The following is a 6,617-nucleotide window of genomic DNA, read 5'->3' as shown; positions in this document are numbered from 1 at the left end:
GTGCATGATATGTTGACTATTCCTATAGTTTTCGGTCTCCATCGAATACTTCTTGGCACATAGTTTAGAAAACGTAAATCATCTTTCAAGTTTAATACAACACTAGATTAATAGAAATAGCAGAAATTCTACATGCTAGTAGTTCTATGCTATGACAATGATTCCTTAACGAATCGAAACGGAAACTTTAACTCAATGTTAAAGCGATACGATACTCTAGCTTCAATAATACGAAAAAAAATGGAAGAGATTTATAAATGTATTCCATGAAGCTTTTTAGAAGTTGTGGAGGGAACCCGCTAAAAGTAACTATATGTGTGGGCTTATTTGTAACACAATATATAGCATATCCTCATAATTATCGCTTACACTTCATTTAATGACACACAAGTTAATGAGGCACATGCGAATGTACGCTATCATGCAAGAAATGAATAAATGCAATTACATCTGTAACCCTGTGAATGTTATGTCATTATTTGTTGCACATTAAATGTGAGCAAACATTTTATCTAATTCGGAAGTTACGATATGTTTTGGTTATTAAGCATTTTCTGAGGTGGGAACATACAGAAGCAAAGGAAGATATTAGGACATATTTTGCCTCGTAATATATTTACAGCTTCCACACATGATGCCATATTTACTTTACGTTTTGTAATAATTATCCAACCATAATTAGTTACACGATATTATCTTAGAATGTTTAATGCCAAATTAGTATAATACTACAAGGTCATATCTTAACTAACTACTGAGATATATTTACGTAGATATAAGTGGAGGCGCTATGGCCCTTTTGTTAGGGCAACAGACTCGCGATCGTAGGATCACGGTTTCGATTCCCAGATCGGCCGTTGTGTGTGTTTACTGAGCGACAACACCTAAATCACTTCGATACTCCGGCAGGGGGTGGTGGTGACCTCTCATGTACTCTTTTACCACAACTTTCTCTCAATCTTTGTTCCTATTTCTTGAGTAACGCCAAGCTGGTTGGGTACACATACGCCATAGAAACCGGGAAACCGGGCCCATGAGCCTGGCTAGGCTTTAAAAGGGTGCATAAAAAATAAGTAGATATAATAAATCAGAAAGTACTGTATATTTTGAGAGCTTTAATTATCATTTCAAAGGATGCAACATTAAAAAAAAATAGTTTACATTTTTATACTGTAAGTCTTAAACTACAATAGTTATGAAAAGCATGACTCCTACTGTACCGATAGCGAACATTCATGCAATAAATTACTGGTATATTCGTTTGTACTCTAGGCACAATATCCGAAATTTGTGGAAAGATTTAACGACCCCGAAAGGATGAAAGGCAACGTCGAACTCGGCGGAATTTGAACTCGGAATGTAAAAATGGATGAAATACTACTAAGCATTTCGCCCGGCGTACTAATGTTTTTGCCAGCTTACCGCCTTAGATTAGTTAATAAATATCAACTAATATTTCATTTAAAATCATAGTAGAAATAGAAATAAAATATTTAATAATATTCCGACTCCATAAAGTACGAATGAAGTAAGAACGCAATGAAACAGTACCTTCTAGAAATACGTATTCCAATATTAACGTATTGATATTTTTAATCACGAGAATTCTTCACATCTTAATGGAGCGACCAGTGCCCTATTAAATAAGAACACAAAAAATGAAAAGAATGCGGCTGTCCAGAAGTGTCTTTGTGGGGTTATCAATAGAAATATCAATAATATCTAGCTAATAATGGACCACATATCACCCGATACTAATAATGCAATCTGCCCCAGGTTCTGGATAATCATTCAAAGTAATACGGAGCTCCTAGCACTCGTTTAGATTGTACTGACCCACTTAATATATTTGATATTCTGAATCAGACATAAGATATTCTCACCGAAATACAGAAAAGTTATTTTGATTCCAGTACCTCACCTTTGACAGCAACTGCTTCTCCACATTGTAGACGATGAAATTCAACCCTAGCCAGGCTTCAATGGAAACAGTGTTTCTTTATATATTTCTAGAAAGTCAGTATTACAGCTACATTCATTATCAGTTGTACCTAATTCTAGAAAAAGCTCGACGGCCTTACTTCTCGAACGGAGTCAATTGGCCGAATCTTCCTCTTATCCAAATGGTGACGTGTAACTTAAAACTATATTTCAATAACGCACTTCTTTAGTGACGTTCTCCCCGTCACAACATCAAATGCCATTGTGTTTGATCTTGAACGCAGAAGGAATTTTCAAAAATGAAAAACGATAGAAAGCAAAACTCTGGAGTTTACTTGTTTCTGTGTTTTTCTTTTATTGATTTCATATGAAGAAATAGTAGAATATCGCTAAAACCAGGGAATAGAACCATTCTTACTGACATTTCAATGTCAATTTCTTTTCTCCCGATGTCATACTGTGGTTAGCCAAATCAGTAGATTTTATTTGCAAATATTTATCTGTCTATCGATATTAATACAAATGGTGTTATATTGTGGAATGCCCCTATATATATTGATGTTACAGAGTTTCAAACAACAGTAATCTGAAGCGATTGTGTCACAATTCAAATGAGAACGAGTGCAATTTTCTTCTAAGATATAGTGTGTTATGGGTTTTCTCTTGCATACATCTCCTAAGGATGAACCGCTTTGTCCGTGTAGTACGCCAACAATATTTACTCGATATAAAGCGGCATGCAAAACCGTTTTGGAATTTAATTAGCGTTCCTAACTTCGGGAGCGATAAAATGAGTACAGGTTGAGCTCTGGAATTGATATAACCGGCTTCATGCTTCCTTTGATATTGCGGGACGTGTACTAAAATTTAAAGCAATATTTATCGGCTGTAAATTAATTATTGCGATAAATATATTACTGGATTACTGTTTTCTGTTTTGCTGAGGCATTTCGGTAAAACTTTAACTGCAAAGATATCCATCAACTCAAGCTATATCTAACGACCCAACCCTCCTAGAATTCCACAGGACCCTGTAGTTTTTCCGTTGAAATCGTTAAGAAGATAGCGTAAAGGAAGTTCATTTGCGTAGAGCTGACAGACCAACCAACGCAATGGCTCCTTCAATTTATCCTCCAAAAGTCTAATGGTGCCTCCTTTTCGTCCAGTAGTATCTGTAGTATCATCGCAATCTAGAGCTATCATGTGATGGATTACTATCTCATCGGTCTTCAAATAATTCAATAAATCATCGGAAACGGCTTTTGCAAAACCTGTTTAAACAGCAAAGTGCCCAAGATAGCGGGTCTCAGGTTTTTCTATCAATGAAATGTGCTCTTCTTGAATTATTTTCTTGCAAATAATTATCCCATTACTTCACTTATGATGGTTGTGTCCCTCCTTTCATCAAGATACACGGCAGACAATGGTCTATGTCACCTACCTTCCTGCTGCCGGGATTTAGGTTTTCTGGATCGTTCCCGGCTTACCCTCGATCTGTCTATAATTAAAGAACATTCACCAGATTTACTTGCCGTTACGTCGCTGATGACCAAACATGTATGAAGAGCAGCAGCACGGTCTGACACACCGGTGAAGCCACAGGCAGAAGCTCGTTCTTCGAATTTCATTCGTTTTACTGGTCTTTTTGAACTTACGCTTTTGTTGACATCTTTTCGTTTCATGGAAAATAGAATTGGAAAATCTTCATCTACATCCGCTGATTCATTTCCAGATTCACTCATTAATGGAAGCGAAATCAATTCAGCATCCTTTGCTGGCGTAGAAGAACGAATGCGATCATTCTAATCAACTACTGAACGTTCTACTGAGATACGGCTTGATCTATTCCGCCAATGATCATTTTTCGATTTATCCTTTGATGCTGTAATAAATCTTGTTTTCTGTGGCCCTATTTGTCTCTACTACAGCTACAATTATCTAAGGAGTTGCACTTCCAACAGGAAATGTCAAAAACATATTTTGTTGCATTGTTTTTAAGCACATTACACAATTGGTTTGACAATTTCTTTAATTGAAGCATCTTTCTTAACTACATTCTTATATTTTACTCGTTCAAATAAAACACATTGTAGTATGTCCTTGAAAGTTGGCAAAACGTGGGCATGCAATATCATGACGTGCTATTGGGTTATGAGACATCACTAAATGTAAACAACACTGAATTTAACACGATCTTTAAATTTCTATACAATGGCCTAATGTAGAGCTACAAAGTAGAAAACTTCATACACGTACGACGTTGTATAGGCACTGGGTAGGAATTCACACTCCGGTTCTGTTTAAAGTCAATGCGGAACCTTAAGATCTTAGTCAATTGTATTGAAACTTAGTATCCAACTTTGTAAGGATACTATATTTTCTCTTTCTGCATTCTGCTATGTAGAAAGATGTATATGTGGAGAATTATAATGCATGAAATCCAAATTTCAACAAAAAAAGCGATTAAAAAAAATTTAATTGCGTTGCAGAGCCTGCAAACATGTTTAACTGCAGAGTTCTTTATACACGTTTCTTTTAACCCTATTTTGCAACGAAATATCGATTATTGGTTACCAATTTCGAAAGTTGCATTTCTCCCTCCTCACCACTGTATAAAGAAATATATCCTAGCTATATTATCTATATGTTATAAGTGGTTTTCGGGAAGATCTTCACAAATATTTCCTTTTATTATAGACGTAGATTTAACATCGCAGACATATTCAACTGATATTAACATAAGCCGAGCGACTTCACTCTTTATATGATATTTCTGAAATAATAAAAATAGAGTGTATTCATGAATTCTTATTACTGAACGCCGCTAAATACAAAGAGAATCAGGTGGCACGAAATTGGCATGTGTGTGAAAGTTATGCCAAATCAAGTGTCGAAGACATAGTAGAAGAAGGAAAAGTAAAGCATGAGATTTGAAACTGAGCAACACAAAAGTATGTAGTTTAGGTCCAAAGATCTAATGCCACAGCAAATACGCCATGAGATAAAGTAGCGTACTTTACAACAACTGTTACAAATGTGTTCACTAGCTGAGAAGAAAAAAATAATCAAAATGATTAAACATCTAGGAATATAATGTAATTTGCATATCTATATTACGATGTATTATTACAATTCGAAGATGAGATATACATCAATAAAACAAATCATGTGTATTTTGTTAGTTTTCTATTCGTATGTTTATGCGTTTTTGTACACATATACGTATGTACACATGCACAGACATATGTATGAATACATATATCTGTGTGTGTGTTTGTGGGGGGAGAGAGACAGAAATAAGAAGTAAAGGGGAGAAAGAGAAAGAGAGAAGGAAAGAGAAAGAGAAAGGTAAAGAGATGGAAATGAATAGTCTTAATATATATTATTCTTCGCGTGCTTACTGGAAATATTCACGATTTTGTTTGCCTGGTGTCATCAGGTGTGCGTAAAAGGCTGAATCTTTTACACGGAAACATTACAAGCATATTTACTCAGTCACTATGGTGTTTGCAGCATTCAAAACATGATATTTATGTTTACTTATTTTGATTATTTTATTATTGCCTGAATGCCATTACCAATCTTCTTACCTGGAACTGCAATTCGGTGCATACTTGCCACTAACGGACTAACGATGAAAACATATATCTACACAATTTCTAAAGCTCTTTATTTTACAGGAAAACCAATGTAAAACATACTCATTCACGCTGTTCATATTTGCACGGAATATATGTAAATATACATAGAATTTGGAACTCAAGCAGGTGCTAAGATTACAATGATAAAAGGTGAATATGTACAAATATATAGATTACATGTATACGGTTAGAACATAGCGGATTATTAGCGCAATGTTCTATTTTAGAATTATACTTTAGGGCATTCGGCTTTAAGTAAAGCTAAATTGTATATAAAAATAAAAGCTTAAACACACACGTACTCAGAAACAGAATACCTTTCACATACTATGTTCACAATCAATCGCACACTGCCACACTTGAACAAATATTCAAGTATGTGTATATCATTATGATTGTGAGTACATATGTGCATTTGTATGTATGTGCGTGTATGTGTGCCTGAAACAGTGCGTAGGTGTGTATTTGTGAGCATGTGTGTGTGTCTTCTGTGTGCATGTATAAATGCACAAAACATATAAACTATAGACTAATAATGCTTAGAATATTAGAGCTGCTTGAAATCTAAAATATAAACTTAATTCACCTGTGCTACACAATAGGACTCCAGCAAATAGACTTTATGTCTGAGACCAGCCATTCGATACGTTCCTAAGTGAACTGCGTGCATGTTGCCGAAGAGCTGAAAGACAGGAACATATAGATTGCGACATATCTTCTTCAACTGGAGCTAGTTATTGCGCCTCGTTTGAGATATTGAATGCTTTTCAACACTCGGCATCAAGGAAGGATGTTTCAAAGTGCATAAAGAATGCACATGTGGTATGCATGTGACACTGATAATGTTAAGTATTGCGGCCGCTTTTAATTCAAAATTTAATTGTACCCCACCTTTGCAAATAGAATATAAATATATTTGCATATATGAAGTATATATGATGGTTGTTCTCTTAGGACAGAGACTATTAGAGGCCATTTCTCATACAAAATACAACCAATTCCCGAGCATGCAGATATTACACTACCACTTATTTT

Source organism: Octopus bimaculoides, chromosome 19 (assembly GCF_001194135.2).
Source record: "Octopus bimaculoides isolate UCB-OBI-ISO-001 chromosome 19, ASM119413v2, whole genome shotgun sequence".
In the NCBI taxonomy this organism is placed as follows: domain Eukaryota; kingdom Metazoa; phylum Mollusca; class Cephalopoda; order Octopoda; family Octopodidae; genus Octopus; species Octopus bimaculoides.
This window is presented reverse-complemented; position numbering follows the sequence as displayed.